Raw genomic sequence first — 11214 nt, 5'->3', positions numbered from 1 at the left:
AGGGATTATTGTCTTGAAATGCATTTAAATTCATAGTTGGAACGTCATTAGAATTCATGTGGGTCCCTGGAAACATTATTACATTAAGTGCACAGTGGCTGCAAAGTGCTTTCTTTGAAAACTTAATTATTGCACAGCTATGTGGCTGTAAAGGAAGGCAGCCATTGTAAATGTCTCTTGCAGGATAAAACCATTCTGGCAGTGAGTGAACCCGCAGGAGTTGGTGAATGCCCCAAAGTGTACAACTAGACTTGAAGATCTGCCATGGCCACCTCCAGTGGGTCGACTGTCCAAAAATCATCAACGCTTCCAAGGAACCAGCCCATGAAAGTTGGAGGCTTGAAGCCCTGTTTTACCATGAAGATGGGAGTCCACTTATCTATGTTGGCAGGTCAGTTCCGATGTACTTGGAAGTAGATGCAATTGCTTCCTTCTTCTCCACCTCATTCATTTAATTTCCAAGCATGATCCCAAGTGTCAAGAAACATGACATTGTCAGTGACAAGATCATCCTGTGTGATTTCTCTGGGAACTTCTTCAAAAATTAAGAGTCCAGTCTTATTGAAACAGGCAAATCATATCTCTCGTGACCTTCAGCTGTTGATGATGCCTGTAGATCAAGAATCTTTGTTGGCCACTGGGCACCACGTTTCTCAGGATTACTGACTCCTTGGCCCATCCAAATGTAAGTGTTATATGGTGATCTACAGAACAAAGGCATCATTGCAGTTCAAATTAGTGGCAGTGGAATCCATCTCAACTGCTCTTGTGAAGCCAGAAGAGCTGGTGCAGATCTGGAACAGGTGAGTGTCTGTAGGTTCAGACTGACCTCCATCCCATGAAGTTCCACCCTGGTATACTACCAAAGACTTGCCACCAAATAAGCTGAGTAGATGTGCCGGCTCTTTGCCCTGGACCCCCTGGACCTGCATTGGGTCACCTCCAAGCTCATCCTCAAGGTGAGCTCCAGGAATGCAGTGATCTGATCCATAGTAGAATGTGCCCCTTGCCATGTGTGGATAATCTGCCCCTTTATGCCATGGTAAAATAATGTAGCTGTCTCTGCCATAGAACTAACCAGAGAGGAATGAGTCCACAGCAGCCCTTTTAGAACCTTCAACACTTCAGATCTGATTCTTGCTTGATCCATCTTCCCCCATCTCATGCTGTGCAGCCATGGTGGGTGACTCGTTGAGGGTGCCAAGCCCAGACCTTCCATCTGATCCTTGTCATGCCAATTCTTTAAAAAACTGATTAAAGTGTGGAGTCTCTCCCATCTCTAAAAGAACTTGGATCTGGGAATGTTTTGGGTAGCCCATCTTAGAAATGAACTCTGTTGCTGTCTTCAAGGCAGTCTTCCTCTCTTCTAAGATCTCATTCTTGCCTTTCCAGACAAAGATCTTCTCTTCCAACCCAAGGTTCAGGGCAGCCAGTGTGAATGGGTTCTCGCCTGTGACCAGAGACACTACAATAGCCCCAGTGCTATTGGAGACCTTGTAGAGTTTCACTAGCTTCCTTTAGATGAATCAGCTTTGAGGTCATCAGGAGCACCTGGAGGGAGCACTGGCTCTTACCATGCCATCTTCAACCACATAGACTTTTGCATGGCCACTCCTTTCATTGTCACAGATGCCAATAGAGATATTTGGAGTCTTTAGTTACTACAACCTATTGGACTTTCCCACACTACTTGAACATTTCTTCACCCAGGTCCAGGATGAAACAGTTTCCTATGTTAGAACTGTCCCAGCTTACTGGAACTTTAATGGCATGCACCAACTGATGACCCTTAATTTGGAGCAGCCTCTGGAATTTCACCTCATTGGTAACCACATGCTTGACCTGTGATGCCACACCGCCAGCCTTGTACTTGATGCAAGACATGAAGTAACCTAGAAATATAGAGGATTGGTATCCTTGCATTTCCCAACTCTGGCATGGTGATCATCTAAGGTGGTCATCCATCTTCATAGGGAAGATGGTAGCTGTTCTGTTTTCATCCTGTAAGCACTCATTCCCTAGCCAGAAATGGAGGTCATGCTGCAGGTTCCCATTCTTCAGTTTCATCACACAGAATCATGCATGCATCATCGGTGAAAAGGTCTCCAGACAGGTCCTTTGGAATAGCCACCAAGTCCATCTTTTCGACCCACCATATCTGCAGATCTGGCTCCTTTCTGGTCTTCTGGAATTCTTTGTGATCATTCTCTATTTTGGCAGGCTACAGTTTCTTTATCTGGAAGCAACTAGAGGAGAGACCCATCACCCTCACTGCCAGAAAATAAAAAAAGATTAGAATTCAATCAAAGGCTATTTGCTTTTCGGTGTGGCATTAAGGGCTGTGGAACCTGCATCATTGGTTCTTGTGGTATATCAAAATATTGTACTCTGGGTATTTTGCATCTGTACATGATTGTTACTGTGGGGAAGTACAAACACTGAATTCTGGAGTTGATTTGCGGGGTTGAGACAACATTTCCTCTTCCAATGCTCTAACTTGTTGCAATAATGACAGGGGTTTGTCTCCTCAGACTATCCACCTCCATATCTGTACTATAATCAATTGGGACACCTGGGCCACTAGCCTGTATCGCAGTAGCTCCCTGCTGATATACTCCTTGTATAGTACCAATATTCCCTACAAAAGCTGTGTCTGACTACTTTTCTGAACAGCCTTCATGTACACAATCTTTGCCTTTTCCTTCAGTTTCTTCTGTTTCAAATCTATTTCATCACTGTAGTACTTCACACACCTTAAATTTCATCAACTGATTTATTCTGTAAACAAATCAAGTGCTGCTGAATCATCATGCTAATTTTGGGTCTCAATCCTGTCACAAAGCTTGACACAAAGGGACCGATGTATCAAACGTTTTTGCATTCTCAAACGGTGCGAATCGCAGAAATCGGCCGTTTGCTAATGCAAAAATGTGTTTTGCGATGTATGAAAGGCATTCGCATGTCAAAAACAAGGAATCACAAAAATTGTGAGTTTAGCGAAGCAACATGGTTTTGCGTGTCGCAATCTGCGTGTCGCAATTTGCTACATGAAAAAACGAATTGCTATTTGCATATCGTAAATTGGGAGCTCGAATAGCGACTCGCAAATACAGATTCGGTATTTCTTGTTGCAAATTGCAATACGCAGATTGCGACACGCAAAACCATGTCGCTATGCGATGCATCAAAAAATTTCAAATTGCGAATATTCGCAGAATGGCCTTTTGCACATGCAATTTACCACGGATTGAAACCAGGTGGTAACCAGGTGCAACCTATATAAAGAGGCCCAGAATGCCTTAGCCTCTTTTCCACAATGGCTGCACTCTACGTCATGGCGAGGAGAATGAGGTTCTTGGTAGGTTTGAGGAGAGGGAGGAGGAGACAGGAGCACATTTTCAGACTGCGCATTACCCTTTTTGACCAGACTGAGGAGGAAATATTTGATGAGTACAGGTTGAGCTCAGCCATGATACTTGACCTGATAGCTGAGCTACAACCCATACTGCAGCGCACAACACACAGGACCAATAGCATACCCACCCATGTGCAGGTATTTTGCTCCCTGCACCTACTAGCCTGAGGGAGCTATCAAGGGGTCATAGCAGCAGCTGGAGGGGTATCACAGAGTGCCCTCTCTATATTTTTCAATGCATTTCTAAATGCCATGCTGAGCAGGATACACCTGTACATCAGATTCCCTACCACCCCACAGGAAATACAGCAGACAAAAATCGATTTCTACCAGATAGCACAGTTCCCCCATGTCCTAGGTGCCATAGATGGGACACATTTTGCAATCTGTCTACCATCAACCACAGAGTATGTGTACCGCAACCGTAAAAACCAACATTTAATGAACATACAGGTGATATGCAATGCCTCCTACATCATAACTAATTTCGTGGCCAGGTACCCAGGGAGCACACATGATTCGTAAAATTTTCGCCACAGCAGGATTCACACAAGACTGCTAGCTGGGGAATTTGGTGAAGGATATCTACTAGGTAATTTCCTACTTTACAATGTTGCATTGATGGCAGTGTGACGTCAGATGGCACAGCTACTCATTATACCCTCTGTTCCTTCCAGGAGACAGTGCCTACGCAGTGTGCACCTACATGATGACGCCCTACCTAAATCCTCTAACACCAGCAGAGCGGAGATACAATTCAGCACACAGGGCAACCCGCAATGTGGTGGAGCACACGTTTGGCCTGCTGAAGAGTCGCTTCCGGTGCATCCACAAAAGTGGAGGGGCACTACAGTACAGCCCGGACACGACCTGTAGAATAGTGGCGATATGTGCGATCTTGCACAATATAGCTACCACCAGGGGCATACCTGTGGAAATTTCAGAGCCAGACTCAGATGAGGATGATGATCCCATACCACCCCTACAGCCAGCAGACAGGACCATTACAGCAGAGGTCAGGCAAAGGCGTGCTGACATTATGCACAACCATTTCAGTTGTAAGTAATGACAACACCACCTCTCTGACATGTATTCCGGTAGTTAGCACCTTTATTACCTTGACTTCAGGTAACATATGTGTCACTAGGACAAAGCAATGCACAATAGGCAGACATGAGCCATTAACAGAGTCACACTATTATCATCATAGTTTTACTGTATTGCTACATGTGAAGGTAGTACCCTGTAGCCCTCAATGTCACTTCTTACGACCACGCATTCCACTTGAGTGCGCAGTGGCCTTGCCGGCACCTCTTGTATCAGGCTCACAGGCAGTACTGTGCCTGGCACTGCGACGCCTAGGATCCATCATGGAGATTGCAAGACTGCTGAGGCTAGATGACTCCTACGTATCCCCAACATCCAGTTCGCTGGGTGCAGCACTGTGTGCTGTTAGCATAGCATCCAGAACGTTGGTTATTTGCACCAATCCCTGTGCAACGTTCCTTCTGCTATGTGCTGCCTCCACCTGTGCGGCCACAGCACGCCGTGATATCAGGGCAGTTGATGTAGCAAGATGATTTACGGATCTGCAAAAGCCATTGAACATTCCCATGAATTGCCATTCGCAACTGCGTTGGCTCACACGCTCATGCCTGATCTCAGTACAGAGTTCCTTAATGGCATTTGTCAGTTCCTTGGTGTTGTCTGCAGCTGTTTGCTGTCCCTCATGCAGCTTGCAGATGTTTGCATTCAGAGACTCCAACTGCTTGTGCAGTCCTCCCATATTGGCATTGTGTGACTGCAACTGCTTGTGCATTGCCCTCATGTTTTTGCATTGAAGGCACTGCACTTTGAGCATGGATGCTACAAGGCCACCAAAGATTGATGGGCCCTCCCCTTCATCTGTGTGCTGTGTGCCTGCATCGTGAGGCCTCCTGCTGGGAGTTGAGTGACGCTGTGTGCCCTTCATTCGGCATTTCATCGGTGTCCAGGTTCAACCCATGGAGAGGTAATACCCTTGCCCTGCGTTTTTGATTGGTGCTATACACAATGACTCACTGGTGTTAGAGACGGACAGTGGCTGTGTTTCTGCATTCCCCACATTGGCACATTCTGCTGCTGCTGGGCCTGAGCCATCTGCAAGACAATGTGCAGCATGTCATTTATGAATGTATCACCAAATGTTGCACAATGGTAATAAATGTACACTTACATCGTATCACTGTGAATTGTGTGTGTTGTTCTTCGGTGTGTCTGTATACTTAATTGCTATCTATGTGCTATTTGCAGCTCTGGGTTGAGGACTACCACTCCCATAAGGCATTGTTGTGCCATATGTAAGATGTGGAATGGACTACTTATCACAATGCTTTGCACTAATTGCTATTTTCTAAGGGGCATTTGTACATGCACATGTGGGGATACACATCATTATTGGACTTACCTTTCCTGGTGCTGGGTGTGCCGGAAGTGTCAATGTCAGTGACCCCACTGACAGCTTTTGGAAGCATTGTGGACTCCACCGGTCTTCCATGGGGGTGGAGGGTGTCTGGGTGGATGGTCCGCCTCCTTTGCTCCTTGCCTCCTTTAGCCTTCTGGCCACCCTCTCCTTGGCACAGGAACGCAGGTCCTACCACCTCTTGCGTATCTCTTCCACCGAGCGCTGCGCAACCCCCACTGCGCAGATTTTGGCCTGGATGTCAGCCCAAAGTCTCCGCTTCTCACTGTCTGGCACCTGGAGTGAGCTCTTCCCAAAGAGCCGGTCATGGCTCCTGACCACCTCCTCAGTGAGCACCTCCAGTTCTTGCTCACTGAATTTCAGCTTCCTCTTCCACTCTCCCTTCTCCTGCCCATTGCCAGCATTGGCCATGTTGGTGTTAGGTCCTGGCTTGCTCCCACACTTGCTCCCTGGGACTGGTCTGTGACTCTCTGACTGCTCCTGTGGGTGTTGTACCTGGAAACCGCATGGGCTGACTCACTTCCTGCCTGTGATGTCATCAGGCTGTGCCGGGTGACCATTTTCGCAATTTGCGATTTTCAAATACCAAATCGCAATTCTGTTTGTGACTCGGTATTTGGACCTCGCAAATTGCATTAGCGAATTTTAAGAAATAGCTATTTCTGACTCGCAATTTTGTTACATCACATTTTGCGTGCCAGAAATAGCGATTTCTTAAAATTCGCTACTTGAGACTCGCAAAGAAAATACTTGATACATCTGGCCCAAAACGTTCCATATCTTTCAGCTTATGGATCTCCATTCCACTATACTGTGTGAACATATGCCACAATCTCTCATAATAGGCATGAATTGACTCTTTGGGTTACTGAGACAGCCTGTCAATCTTAATCCTATCAATATCTTTGGGTGACACTTTCAGCTTCAAGAATGTCAGTACCTGCAGATGCTTTTTCATCACCAACACCAATGAGCCTTTTATCACCTGCATAAGTATGCACTACTTTCCGAGATCTTCACAGATTCTTCTCTTTCTCTCTAACGTGTGCAGCATGTTCCCCAGCATTTAGCACCTCATACTGTGAAGGTCTAGGAGGTGGTTTTATCTTATACAATACCATCCTCTATTTTTCAATGTTTCTCAGATTAAATGTGCCATAACATGGAAACCTTAATGCACCTTCCTTTTCTGTGATCTTGTGCCATTGACCAAGCCAAATACAAGTGTGAAGATATGCAATCATTGCCATATAATGACCTGGTGTAACTTCAGATGGCGTCTCTTCTCCCTCTCTAGTAGGTTTAGCTATAACTCATCTAAGCAAGTTTTTTATGACCTCAAAACAATTAATCTTTCAGTCAAATATCAATAATCACAGATAGAATTTTGTTAGAGGCCAGGCAATTACTCTTTGTCCACAGTTCTTGTTCATCCGCAACAATCAATCGCAGCATGACTCATGTGACATAAACAGCCAATCCCAGCATGGCACTACACCAATCAACCAATACCAGTGCGCCGAGCTGTGACATCAATCTCGTTTTTGCAGCGCCTCACCCTTCTTTGCCATCTGCACGCATTCTTCTCAGCATCAAACATGCACAACAAAATACAATCAAAATTACTTTTGTCTGCTCCACTAAAGAATTGACAGAATTCAGTCACACAAGATTCAAAGCAATCAAGCACTTTGAACAAAACATCTACCTGTGTGGTATCAATCAGATTGACACAGATTCACCCAGCGCATTAGCATCCACTATAGCAACCACACTTCACATTCACACAAAGATAAATGTCCCTATCTCAATTGTGCCGTCAACAACTTCTCACATCAAGCACCACCAAATTTAGCAGACAATTACAATATGGTGTCTTCTACACTTTTTAATAATACCCTGGGATCATAGGTCATGTCAGAGCCAATCACAACTTCAACTTCTTTGTACTAAACACCAAACTGACACAACATTCAAAACTTCACCACAAAACACATTCCAAACATCCGCAAGGTAAGCATGAACTACTACAACTCACTACCGTATTGAAACTCACTCCTCTGCTGGTACATCTCGCTCCCGAGTCTCCAAAACTCCACAAATCTTCCAAATTCTGGACACGGGCACTAGGGACTGGGCTTTAGGGACTAACTGAGCTAGTATAAACAATTGCAGCTTCCCTTAATTCAAGACCTAATCAACCTCACTCTGCTAATATCTGATGACGCTCTCGGCCCATATTTGTATCTCTTCATCCAATGGACCTTTTTAGGATGCTTAAAAGGCAAAGGAAAGCTAAAATCAACTTTTTGATTCAATAGACAGTGTAACCCATTTAGTCACACATCACAATCCGGTAGACAGAGGATAAAGTCCAATGTTATTACAAATTAAGGGCCAAACAAATGTAAGTGAATCTCAACATCATGCTATATAAGTACACAATCACCAAAAGTGAGATGAAGCATCATTGAACATATGTTTTATGATATTCACATGAAGAATGAGGCCCTCAATATTTTACATTTAATGTGTGAAAATTGAATTGTTTATAACTGAATGTTTTGAGATTTATCCTTAAAAATAATGATAATGTTACTACTGTTATGTATGTTGTCAATTCTCTTGGGGGGACTGGGCCCATCTTTCATCTAAATATGTCCATATGTCCACAAAGGCCATTATGAACTTTCTGCTCACATTTTCCCAGTCTGCTAACCAGGTACTCCAATTGTAAAGGTTTACCAATTAATGCCGTTAATGGACTGTAGAGAAAATGTTTTTCATGAATTGGATGATAAATTAATCCATATTTATTGAAGCTAGTTGATCAGCTTTTGAGATACACCATTTAACCAGCTGTGACCAGTCTTAGTTTGAGCTTGTGGTTGCAGGTAGCTCCCATCTGCAATCATTTATTGGGACAGTCAGTTATTTTTCCTCATCAGATTGTAACCCAAGGCAAGAGCTAGAACAACACACTAGGGGGAAAGAGGAGGACGAAAAAGACTGAAAAACCTTGACAAATGGAGAAAGTAGGAACTTGCAAGATTTAGATAAATGGACAGGGAGTCGATAGTGGTAGATTAAAGAGGTACAAGGTGGAATCAAGACTACGCAGCCTTGGTATTCTGTGCAGCATCATATAATAGTGTAGGCCACAGGCATCTGAGCAAAACTTTAAACCCAGCCCTTATTTTTTTCCAAATTAAACGCTGACAATGACATTTAATGAAATATGTTAATTACTTCTTTTGGTGCCCATGGACATGTTTTAGAATTGCAAACATAAATTTCATCTTCATCTGTGCAAACTGGAGAAATGATGATGCAACAAGTTGTTCTGAATTTGAAGTTGATAAACTACACTTGCACATGAAATAGTCTTACTGGTTTCGAACTACAGACCCCTCTAAGGCAACAAATACAATACTTGTCAGGTTGAACTACAAAATTCACTACATTGAGCTGTACCTCTGGTAGCTTGGCACAAAAAAGTCAGGCTTAATTAAGAGGCAGTGTGTAAAGTACTTATGCAGCACATAATTAGTAATAAAGTGAGAAAACAACAGAAGAAAAATCCCAAACTAATTTCTAACAATAGTATAAATGTTATTAAGGGAAACTATACCAGACCAACAAAAATCTAGTTAGTAGAACCAAAGATATTCAATTTTCAAAAGCACAAAGCACCACTCATGGCCATCTGATAGGTTGCACTAGGCCTAAGGAAAGTTACAAGTTCAGGCCGACTGCAATGGGCACTGAAGAGTTACCTTCTCAAGTCCAGCACAAAGAGTTCCATTCATGTTGGAAAAGGCAACGAGGAGGAGGCTACTGGAGCAAAGAGGAGGTTGTGCATTGTGAACAGTCGTTGCCGTAGCACACACATCCAGTTGTCATGGAGCTTCCCTTTGGCAGTCATTGTAGCTTTTGTTGCAGTAGTGTGAAGTGCAGGTCTCAAGTTTCCGGATGTCATGGACAATTGTGAACACAAAGAGTGGGTCTTACCAGAGCTTTGCACTGGTGGTTATTGCAGGAGGCAGAGTGTTGGTGTGAACAGGCCCTTTCTTGATCACAAGGAGCCCAGACATCAGGATTTTCACTTTGTCTTCTTGGAGAAGCTTCCACTGACATCAGCAAGGGTTCAGGACCCGTGGTGCACTTCTTGAGGATCAGGACTCACTCCAGCTGGGGACAGCTACAGGCCACAGGCAGGTCCCGTTGCAGCTGGTCAGCTGGGCAGTTGCAGGGGGACCTTTAGAGTCACTCTGGGTAGCCATGGAGCAAGGCAATCATGTCCAGTCTTTCTTCTTCAGACAGCAAAGCAGTCCTTTAACCAGGAGAGCAGTCCTCTGTCACCAGGCAGCACTTCTTCTTAATCTCCCACAGGTCCAGGAGTGTCTTGATAAGTGAACTGGAGTACCAATATTTATATCATATGTTAGTTTATTTGTGCCCTTTGAAATGTAAGTGGGAATGGGTACAGAACCTCCCTAGTCATACTGCCAGGATGGCCCTCCTTCCACACCTAAGCTCCTTTTGTCTTACTGCCTGGAGGCAACACACAAACAGCAGAGCCATTCACAGACATGGGACCCAGAACACTGCCAAAAGGCACATTTGATTAAGAAAAGAAAATGCCAACTTTCAAAATAGGACTTTTCCATTAAAGAGGATTTTAAAGTACAATTCATTTGAGTGCACACATCATATCCCTATTAATTCCCTATCGAAAGTTAGCACTTATTAAATGTTATAAGGTAACCCAGTGTTAGACAATAGAAGAGATAGCCCTTACAATAATGAAAAACAACTTTAAGTGATTTTCACTGCCAGGACATATAAAATGTAAAAACCTGTGTACTACTTTTTATGTACCATGCACCCTACCCAATGCGCCTTTAGGGTATATTTCAGGGAAAAGCTATTTTTATTAAAAAGGAACATTTAGGCCATGCAAAAGATTTATTTTGCAGGTCGAAATGGTAGCTTAAAACTACACAACAGGCTGGTGTGGAGAGCCTGAGTCATCTTTTGAAGGGCTACTTCAATGGGTGCCAGAATTAATGTTGCAGCCCAGTAGTAGCATTTAATTTGCAGGCCCTGGGCACAGGTAGTGCCATATACTAGGGACTTACAAGTAAAGTAAACATGTTTATTAAGTGTAGTCCCATTGTTAGCATCTTTGAAGAAGACAGCAGAAGTACTTTAGCACTGGTGAGCAGTGGTAAAGTGCACAAAGTCCTAAATCTAAAAAACAGACTCAGAAAGCAGAAGGGGTGCGGGCAAAATGTTTGGGGGAACACCACGCAAACAATTCAGGTCTAATAACTTG

General features: G+C 43.9%; 1 pseudogene; it reads right to left on the bottom strand.

The window, feature by feature from the left end:
* Positions 1 to 245: 245 nt before the first annotated feature.
* Positions 246 to 9685, bottom strand: LOC138293914 (gelsolin pseudogene; annotated as a pseudogene).
* Between the last annotated feature and the right edge of the window lie 1529 nt (positions 9686 to 11214).

The sequence above is a fragment of the Pleurodeles waltl genome, chromosome 4_2 (assembly GCF_031143425.1).
Source record: "Pleurodeles waltl isolate 20211129_DDA chromosome 4_2, aPleWal1.hap1.20221129, whole genome shotgun sequence".
Lineage (NCBI taxonomy): Eukaryota > Metazoa > Chordata > Amphibia > Caudata > Salamandridae > Pleurodeles > Pleurodeles waltl.
The sequence above is the reverse complement of the archived record's forward strand: the minus strand, read 5'-3'. Positions and strand labels throughout refer to the sequence as shown.